This window comes from Bos indicus, chromosome 25, assembly GCF_029378745.1.
Source record: "Bos indicus isolate NIAB-ARS_2022 breed Sahiwal x Tharparkar chromosome 25, NIAB-ARS_B.indTharparkar_mat_pri_1.0, whole genome shotgun sequence".
Taxonomy (NCBI): domain Eukaryota; kingdom Metazoa; phylum Chordata; class Mammalia; order Artiodactyla; family Bovidae; genus Bos; species Bos indicus.
Window position 1 is genome coordinate 3,840,100 of NC_091784.1, and position 10,983 is coordinate 3,851,082.

The window sequence follows — 10,983 nt, forward strand, 5'->3', positions numbered from 1 at the left end:
CTGCACAAAGCAAGTGAGGAGCCCTGCTCTTTGGTTCCGCAGTGACCTCTTATGACTTATGGCAGAAACCCTGTCAGGGGTTTATACCGACCTGCCAATGGACTTCCCTGGTGGCTTAGACAATAAAGTGTTGCCTACCAGGAGACCTGGGTTCAATCCCTGGGTCGGGAAGATCTGGAGAAGGAAATGGCAACCCACTCCAGTATTCTTACCTGGAAGATCCCATGGGTGGAGGAGCCTGGTAGGCTACAGTCCGTGGGGTTGCAAAGAGTTGGACACGACTGAGGGACTTCACATTTCTTTCTTTTCTATCCATCTGGACAGTTGGGAGTAATGCAGAAGATTTGAACACTGTAAAGGGTTTTCCAGACATTGACTGAACCATTTCATACCACAGACCAGTGTTTACTGAGCACCTTGTGCATTCTCTGATTCATTCCTTTTCACATGTAATGGATCAAGGCTGCCCATTGCTTTTATCTCAGGAGTGTTCCCTCCAGGGCACACAGTGATTATTTGCTGAAGGCTTCCTCAACATTCTGTGGGTTCTCTCCTGTGTAGTCTCTAAAGTGCCCTCAGTAGAAAGTGTTGAAGCTTTGCTGCTGCTGCTGCTGCTAAGTCGCTTCAGTCGTGTCCAACTCTGTGCGACCCCATAGACGGCAGCCCACCAGGCCCTGCCGTCCCTGGGATTCTCCAGGCAAGAACGCTGGAATGGGTTGCCATTTCCTCCTCCAATGCGTGGAAGTGAAGTCACTCAGTCGTGTCCGACTCTTAGCGACCCCGTGGACTGCAGCCTACCAGGCTCCTCCATCCATGGGATTTTCCAGGCAAGAGTACTGGAGTGGGGCGCCATTGCCTTCTCCAGTTGAAGCTTTAGCCACACACTATTTCTAGGTTTCTTTTCAAACAAGTTACAAAAGCATATTGTTGCTGAATCTCTTCCACACTTGGCGCTTTTATAGTTTCTTCCCTGTGTGGGTTCAGTGGGGAGCAAGGCTGGAGCACTGTTCAAAGCATCAGCCAAACCCAGTGTACATGTAGGGTTTCTTTGTGTATGAATTCTCCAGGAGACAAGGGTACTGGGCTGCACTGAATTTCTTTCCACAGTCAGGCATCTTGTCAGGCTTTCCTCCTGTATAATTCATCCATGATGATAGTGCCTGCACTTCACTTAAAGCTGTTTTCCCATCTGGCTCCTGTGAGAGGAATTATGTAAGCCAGCTCTTGTCTTTCACTCAGTTTCAGATGTAGGAAAGCTATCAGAATCACTTCTCATTTCCACCACTGTAGGATGATGAATCTCGAACTGCTCAGGTCTAAGCACTAGCACAAAAATGTAAAGGTTTATTGTATTTGAATACCCTGCACCTTCAAGGAAGAGCTTAGTAAGAAGACTTTCTATTGAGTTTTTAAGCCAATAAATGTAACATTTCCAAAATCATGATTTCCACTCTAAGTATTTGTCTATGACTTGGACAGGGAAGCCTGGTGTGCTGCAGTTCATGGGGTTGCAAAGAGTTGGACACAACGACTGAACAACAACGACTTGTACACTGAACAGTTTCAGAGCATCTGAAAAAAATGTAAAAGTGATGGATATTTAATGTTCATGAAGAGAAGAGTCAGATACTTTAAGCTTTAAAGCAATCTTTAAAAAAATGTTAGTAGATTGGAACTTCCCTGGTAATTCAGTGGCTAGGACTCTGCACTCCCAAGGCCGGGGGCCTGAGTTCAATCTCTGATCAGGGAACTCGATCGCACATACCAAAACTGAGTTCACATGCTGCGACTGAAAGACCCCGCATGCTGCAACTAAGACTTGGCACAGCCAAATAAATAAATATGCATATTTTTAATGTTAGTAGAGTAAGGCCAATAGTTTCTTTTTTGACTGCATTGTGCAGCTTGCAGGATCTTAGTTCCCCAACCCAGGATCAAACTTGCCTCTCCACCCCCTGCAGTAGAAGCAAGGACTCTTAACCCATGGACTCCCAGGGAAGGCCCCCCACCCCCCGCCTTTTTTTTCTTTTCTGGTTTTTTAAAATTTAGTTTCTTACGTGGAGTTAGGGAAATGTTTTTTAAATGTTTCCTTCATCCCGTAACTATGATAAGCATTACCCAACATCAAAGCTATTTATCCTCCTTAAAGGAGAGGCTCATATTTCTGGTCTTTTATCTGTTTGGCTGCACCACGTGGCTTGTGGTATCTTAGTTCCCCAACCAGGGATTGAGCCTGTGCCCTTGGCAATGAAAGCCTGGAGTTCTAACCACTGGACTGCCAGAGAGTTCCCGAGTCTTACTCTTTGAGTTAAGAGGCACTTGTACAATATTCTCCTCTTGGATCTCTCCACAGCTCCCACATTTTGAAACCCAAGCTTGCACAAGGGCTTTATCTTCTCTTGACCTTCACTGTTGTTCAGTCAGTCATATCTGCCCTCACCACTCTGAGTGCTGTGCTTCACAGCATGTATCACAAAGTAGAGTTACTTGGTTTGTTGTTTTTGTCTATCTGCATCCATTAGAATACAAGCATCAAGAGGCCAGTGGCTTTGTCCTGTGTAGCCTTGAATCTTCAATGTTGGACACAAAACTGACTTATAATAAATATAAGAATGAAAATACAGTGGAGTAGGTTGGGGGGTGCCAGCTGCTGGACAGTTCAAAATTTGTGTATGACTTTACCATTGGCCCTCTGGATCTGTGGTTCTGCAACTTCAACCAGGAATGGATCATGTACTTTAGTACTGAGTTATTCAGTAGGCTCCCCATGTGAGTGGGGCCTCACAGTTCAAACCCATGTCCTTCAAGGATCAACTTACATCGAACAGAAAAAAGCTACCATAGGCACCAAACATTAGCTTTGGTCACTTAGAGCACCCCTGTCCCAGTGTGCTCTCTTTAGGTATTGACTGCTTGACAGATGTGTGATGGCTGTGAGTTCTCATCTTGTTCTTTATCAGAAGAGATGGAAGCAAAGAGCTTGTAGGTCCTGTCAAGGAGTGCACAGAGGTGTCCTACATTGGGTACCTTGGAATGTCTTAAGGCTATCATTCCAGCTGCCTGAATGCTCTAGCTTGGAGCTCAGGGAGCTTCACCCTGGGGTAGAAAGACTGGATTCCATGTGCACCCCAGGGAAAGCACCTCCGCTCGGGTTGCCTCTCCTCCCAGCATGTTCCCCCACCACGTCTGCTCTTCAGTGCTTGTGCTGGACCCGAATGCCTGCAATTCAGCAAGGGCCTGAGTGCACACACAGTCCTAGGGGGTCCTTCAGACCCTTGGCACATCTCTTCCCAAGAACTCTCAACACTGAGGTGTGTAAAAGGACCTGGAAGGGTCTTGGAAATCTGTCAGTGGGTTCCGAGCTGGTAAGCAGAGAACACTGAGATGTGCAGAGCTATTCTGTGAAGGATGTGTTATGCACCCAAGTAAATACGGACAGTGGGTTAAAGTCCAGTATAAGGTCTTTCAACTTCAGAACTCATTTATTCCCCAGGAGTTTCTCCATCCTTGGTTAGAAAGATGGCTCAGGAATAGGCCTGTGACCTTAAGCCGATCCCATCATGACTTGTTGGAAACCGTAGAACAGATCCAACACTTGCAGGATGATACATGTAACCCAGCAGATGTTCAGTCTCCTTGAAATGAGAGATGTGAGCCTTAGGATGAAAACAATACCACAGAAGGCAGAGCAGTGATATATATGATGCAGGTTTTGGTGACACCATTGAGCTGTCAGATCAAGCATCACCTGACACCTAGAATTGTCCTGGACTTTTCAGCTACTAATACATGAATCTATAACTTCATTTTATTGTTTAAGCCAGTGTAAATTGTAACTGCAAAGAGTTCTAATACACAGAGCAGTAGCTGATTTAAGATAATAAATGTTGGAGATTAATAATCCTTTTATAGATATATATTTTAAAATTTTCATTATGGAAATTGTCAAACATAGTAATTATATGATGAACCCCTATGTAGACATCACCAGTTATCAACATTTTGCCTATTTTGTTTCACTTATCCTATCCAGTTTTTGTTTTTATTTTGTTTTGGAATATTTTAAAGCAAATCTCAGATGTATGACATTCCATGAATAAATAGTTCCTTTTAAAAGAGATCAATAAATCTTGACAACCATACCCTAATCTGTCTATGAGAAAGTATTCCCACTCAACAGAGGCCCTGTCTCCACAAGAGGCAAGCTTAATTAAGAACAAGGGAGCTGTGTTTCCCTCCCTCAGAGGGCAACCAGAGCTTGACCAACAAGTTGTCAACATGACTTTGTAAGAGGCCCCTCCTGATATGCTCCCCCTCCCAAGGATATTCATTTATGAGAACAACAGGCAACCCATATGCCTCATAATGAGGGTGGCCCACAAGGAATACTAGATGCCTGTGGTGATCACCAGAGCAACTTATTAAAAGTTGAAACTTCATGATCAACTGTTAACTTTTAACAAGCCCCAGAGTGATTCATTAAGTGGCAGAAAATAATAATAGCAATAACTGTCTAACATATTCACATGAGACATTTCCCCTGGAGCTCAAAGTACCTTCATTTACCTACTTTAATTGGTTTTCTGTTTTTTAATTGAAATAATGTATAAATGAATACTAAAAACATTAGAATTTATTATAATTCCCTCTAACCATTCCTGCTTGATTGTATTTTTATTAGCATTTAACTATAACATGTCGGTAACAGCTGAGATGAAAAGTGAAATGGAAATGAAATATTCCTATTCTATTTTTGTCCCCATTTGGCACCACACTTCCTCGAAATGAGGAATTTTCTCTCTTTTCTTGGTTAGTGTCCATTCCTTCCCTTGATTCTCTTTCTGGAGTAAAAGTAGTTACAGTGTGCTTCAATACCCAGTGCTCTGATAGTCAAGAATTGTGTGCGGAAAACGCTTTGAAAGATCATTCCATGGCCAAATAATACTTGCTGTAATCTAACATTTATAAAAATCAACAAGCCAAGTGTTATTTGTAACCAGCATTCCTGGTGCCCTTGTTGTTGTTCAGTTGTTAAGTTGTGTCTGACTCTTTGCGACCCCATGAACTGCAGCACGCCAGGCTTCCTTGTCCTTCACTATCTCAGAGTTTTCCCTGAACTAGTGTTTGTCACCTGCAGCTCCCAAATTAACACTTAACATAAACCTGCTGCCAAAAACGGGTTCTTCTTTTATCTCTGCCTATAAATGTTTGCTCCTGAAAACTTTTGGAGAGATGTGCACTGTGAATGTTCATTTATTCATTCAACATCAGGCAGATGTTTATTGGGCACTTTCTGTGTGCCAGGCATTGTTTTTGGTGGTAGGATTTAATGTTCACAAACATTTCGGGTTTTGCATTTTTGTCTCTAAAGAATGCTAGGTTGGGGATAAAATGGGCATTTTCTAGGTTTCTTTATATGGTTAAAACAATACGTATGATATTTAAATCATTCATTTGTTTGACAGATTGGCTTTCCATGGTCAGTTTACCACTCTGCCTTATTTTCATGACTAATCGCAGCTTCCCCAAACTAGAATAGGAAACACTCAACTCTACTGTCTTACAAAACTTAATTTTAATTTTAAAAAGATATAATTAAATTGGCTTAGGCACTCTACTTTTTTGAGAGTGGACTTTAGCATTCACATTTGGAGAGTATCTTTGATATTTTTGAGTTTTTAACTTCTTACGGATAACGTGACTAGAGCATTAAAGGCAGAGACAAGAAGTTCTAGATGCATTTTCAGTAAATGCAGAGAAAGCTACAAAAATTTAGGCACTTTAATATACAAGCAATTCTACTTGCTATAAGGTTTTTTTTTGTTTGTTTGCCTTTTATTTGGGTCTGTGTCTCAAATTTTCACAGCCATCAACACCAAGTGGTCAGAAACTTCATCTTAAGCGCATTATTTAATACTATATGAAAGGAATGCAGTGGTAGAGAATTTAATATTGAAAAGGGCAAATAAGTGTTTTTTATAATATTTATTTATTATGGCTGCATCAAGTTTTAGTTGGGGGCATGTGGGCCCTTTGTTGTACAGGCTTCTCTCTAGCAATGGCACACGTCCAGAGCACATGGTCTTTAGTTGAGGCACATGGGCTTAGGGATCAACTCTACATTCCCTGGACCACTAGGGAAATCTTGAAAAGGGCAAAGCTTTAAATAGACATTTCTCACAATAAGATACACAAATGGCCAATCAGCACATAAAAAGGGACTCAACGTCATTAGCCACCATGAAAATGCGTATCAAATCCACAATGAGATACCACTTATATCCACTAACATGGTTATAATTTTAAAAGATAATAAGATGTGTTTTCAAGGATGTGAAGAAATTAGAACCCTCATACACTGCTGGTGGAAATTTAAATTGTACAGCCACTGTAGAAAACATTTTGGCAGTAACTTCAAAAGTTAAACATAGACTTACTGTTTTACCCAGAAATTCCTCTGCTAATTATATTGTTGTTGTTCAGGTATTAAATAGTGATGATGAAATGTAAATATGCTAATAAAACCACCGAGTTAAATACTTCAAAATGGTGAATTTTATGATATGTGACATATCCAATTTAAAAACTAAGAAGGGACTAAAGCAGAGGGTGACAAGTCAGCTTCCAGGTAACAAATAGTAACAGGTAGAACAGGGAAGAAGATCGTGGACAAGAAGAAAGAAAAACTAAGGGAAGGCTTTGAAAAGAAGTAAACTGCCGGGGACCAGCCCCGGCTGATCCAGGGTATTCGAAGGAGAGACGGCATAGGCGAGGATCAGGATATAATAGCTTCAATTAGATATTAATTAAAGATATAAAGAGTAATAGAATAAGGATAGCTCAGTAGGAAAATTCAGTGGAGAAAAGAGGCTGAGTAGCTTGGTTTACGCGGGAGACCAATAAAACTTCAAGACAAGAAGTTTGCACCACTTACGTAGGCCGCAGGCGTCCTTCCGTTCTCCCGAAGGAGAGGAGACACTGAGGCCTCCCCGGTCGGATCTTAGAAGCCCAGGCATAATTAGTAAGCATGGTGGGTTCCGCGCTCCAGATGGAGACTCAACCAGAGTGAGAGAGAGAGCGACATGGGGAGACCAGTATTTCGAGAAACTGATCCCAATTCTTTATTTTCCAGAGTCTGTTTTTATACACTGAGATGTTATACAAAAGTCACGTGGGGACAGCAGTCCTGACTTTTATTACAGTCAGGTGCTTCACACAAATGTATACAGAGGTCTTAGGGGTGTTACATCATCTTCTGGCCAGGGGGGCCTGCTGACAATTTACGACCCTCTCCTTGTGACAGCGGTCAGTCAGTCAGGACACTTATTTCTCCAGGGCTGATTATTCTCAAAACAGACGCCACCCAAGTAAAGTTACACTCCTACAGGGTGAGGGTGTAGTGGGTTTTAGTTAAGGAAAGAATTTACTTAGCCTAAGGTCTAACGTGATTAATATCAAAGGTCAATTCTATATATTCATTAATGTGTGTAAGGGCAGGGGATATGGAGACTTAGCAACAAACATTGGCTCAGCAAATGAAAAACCCTTCACCAACACAATTTCTAATTAGCCCATTATACTTATACTAATAGTTTTCTAACTTTTCTAAGGAACCTGTTTTTAGAAGGTTTAAAGCATCTCGTGCCTCTCATGGTTGGGAGGCTGTGAGCAATCACATGTGGCCGGACGAGCCTGTCAGGCAGGCCAGAGAACCTTCAGAGGAGTTTGTAGGTTAAAACACTCTTGTCACACCCAAGAGTTTTTATTGACTGGAGCTCTAGGTTAACTCCTTCTCCGAAAGAGGTGGTGGGGGACAGCCCCCCGTAAAGTCAGAGGTGTAGGTGAGCACAAAGTAGTAAAGTAGGCAGGCTCTGGTTATGGGGGTAGATGCTCGAGGAGTTCCAGGGGGACTCCTGAGGCTCGATCCCGCCTTTGCGTATGTCGAGCCTCCTTCCTCATGACCTTTGCCATGGGCGGAGTACCTCACTCTGGCCCCCAACAGTAAACCTTTGGGAAGGCTTCTGTGCAATCAGGGATTAGGTATCAGAGTAGAGAACCTGTAATATAGTAAAAGAAATAAAATGAATAGAGATTGGAAAGGCACGAGACAAACCATTATGAATATTATTTGGGTTCCATTTCTAGGTAAGAAGTAAGCATGCTTCACTTTTTCTCTCACCTAGACACAAACTCTAAAACCTGGGTATAATGCATGGAGCAACTGTTTGAGAACTTCAAACCGTTAGTAGCAGTAGGTGATTTGTAGAAGAATACCAGAATTCAAACTACTACTGAATTGATAGTGGGTTTACTGTTTATGTTCTCTGATACCCTTTTACTTCAGCGCAGCACAACTAGAAACTGAAAGGGAGCACTTTAGTGAAAATGGAGACAAAATACATTTATGACCAAAATTCCCAGGAAACTAGGAATAAAATGGAACTTTTTCAACCTGTAAAAGATCATCTGCTAGAAAAAACGTAGGACTTCCCTGGCAGTCCAGTGGTTAGAACTCTGTGGTTCTATGCAGGAGGCACAGGTTCAATTTTTGGTCATGGAACTAATACTCTGCATGCCACATGCCCCCCCCCCCCCCAAAAAAAAGACCAAAATCCCTATAGCTCATGCTGCTGCTGCTGCTACGTCACTTCAGTCATGTCTGACTCTATGTGACCCTATAGACGGCAGCCCACCAGGCTCCCCCGTCCCTGGGATTCTCCAGGCAAGAACACTGGAGTGGGTTGCCATTTCCTTCTCCAATGCGTGAAAGTGAAAAGTGAAAGTGAAGTTGCTCAGTCATGTCCGACTCTCAGCGACCCCATGGACTGCAGCCTTCCAGGCTCCTCCGTCCATGGGATTTTCCAGGCAAGAGTACTGGAGTGGGGTGCCATTGCCTTCTCTGCCTATAGCTCATATCACAAATAATTATCAAAGATCAAATGCTTTCCCTTTTGAGATAAGGAACAAAAGAAGAATACCCACTCCTGCCACCCCTGTTTAGCATTGTACTGGAAGACATGGCCAGTACAATAATGAAAGAAAAGGAAATTAAAAAGCATCCAGGTTGAAAAGGAAAAACAAAGCTGTGTTTATTCACAGATGACATGACTAGATGTGGAAAATCCTAACCCTGCAAAAATTTCTGAAGTAGAATAAGTAAATTTAGTAAGATCACAGAATGCAAGATCAGTAAACAAAACATTCTATTTCTGTACACTGGAAACAATGTAATTTACAATAGCTTCAAAAAATAAATGTTTAGACATAAATCTAACGAAACATGTTTAGGTTAGATATACTGAGAACCATAAACCACTGGTGAAATATATAAATCAAAGGAGTCCTAAATAAATAGGAAAACAAATCACATTCATAAACTGAAAAAACTCAACATAGCAAAGATGTCCATTCTCCTCAAACCAGTCAATAGATTTAATACAATGTGGAAAGATAAAAGAACTAGAATAGCCTAAATAGTTTGAAAAATAAGAAAGAAACTGAAGAAATGACATCACTTGATTCTAAGACTTTCTCTAAAGTTATGCTAATGAAAAGTGTGGTCTTGGTAAAGGGGAAGACACACAGATCAATGGCATAGAATACAGTCCAGAGATAGACCCACATAAATATGGCAAGTTGTTTTTTAAATTAATTCATTTATTATACTTAAAAGCCAATTACTTTACAATATTGTGGTGGTTCTTGCCATACACTGACATGAATCAGCCACAGGTGTTTATGTGTCCCCCTGTCCTGAACCCCCTTCCACTCCCTCCCCATCCCATCCCTCAGGGTCGTCCCAGTTTAGCTTTGAGTGCCCTGTTTCATGCATCGAACTTGGACTGGTCATCTATTTCACATATGGTAATATACATATTTCAATGCTATTCTCTCAAGTCATCCCACCCTCGCCTTCTCCCATGGAGTCCAAAAATCTGTTCTTTATATCTGCGTCTGTTTTGCTGTCTAGCATATACGGTCATTGTTACCATCTTTCTAAATTCCATATATATGTGTTAATATACTGTATTGGTGTTTTCTTTCTGACTTACTTCATTCTGTAAAATAGGCTTCAGTTTCATCCACCTCAGTAGAACTGACTCAAATGTGTTCTTTTTAATAGCTGAGTGATATTCCATTGTGTATATGTACCACAACTTTCTTATCCATTTGTCTGCCTATGGACATCTGGGTTGCTTCTATGTCCTGGCTATTGTAAACAGTGCTGCATTGAACACTGGGGTACACGTGTCCTCGGTGTGTATGCCCAGCAGTGGGATTGCTGGGTCGTATGGCATTTCTGTTTCCAGTTTTCTAAGGAATCTCCATGCTGTTCTCCATAGTGGCTGTACTAGTTTGCATTCCCACCAACAGTGTAAGAGGGTTCCCTTTTCTCCACACCCTCTCCAGCATTTATTGTTTGTAGACTTTTTGATAGCAGCCATTCTGACCAGTGTGAGATGGTACCTCATTGTGGTTTTGATGCAAGTTGATTTTTATAGGCAAATATTTAATGAGGTGACAGTCACATAAAGCAAAATTAACCATTTTAAAGTGAACAGTCAAGTGGCATTTAGTACATACATAATTTTATGCAGCTGCCACTTCTGTCTAGTTCAAGAATATTTTCATCACACCCAAAGAAAACTTCATTCTTGTTTCCGCATAGTGCCTGGCAAATCATAAACCTGCTTGTTGTCCCTCTGGATTTCTCTAATCTGAATATTTAATTTAAACATAATCCTATATGTGACACATTGGGCCTGATTTTCTTTCACTAGAATAATGCTTTTGAAGTTGACCCACATTGTAGCATGTATCGATCAGCACTTCATTCCTTTCTGGCTGAATAACACAATGTGTTTATCCACTCATCTGTTGATAGACATTTGTTTCTGCTTTTTGGCTATTGTGATAGTCCTGCTGTAAATGTACATATACAAGTATTTGTTTGAGTATTTGTTTCAGTTCTCCTGGGTATAT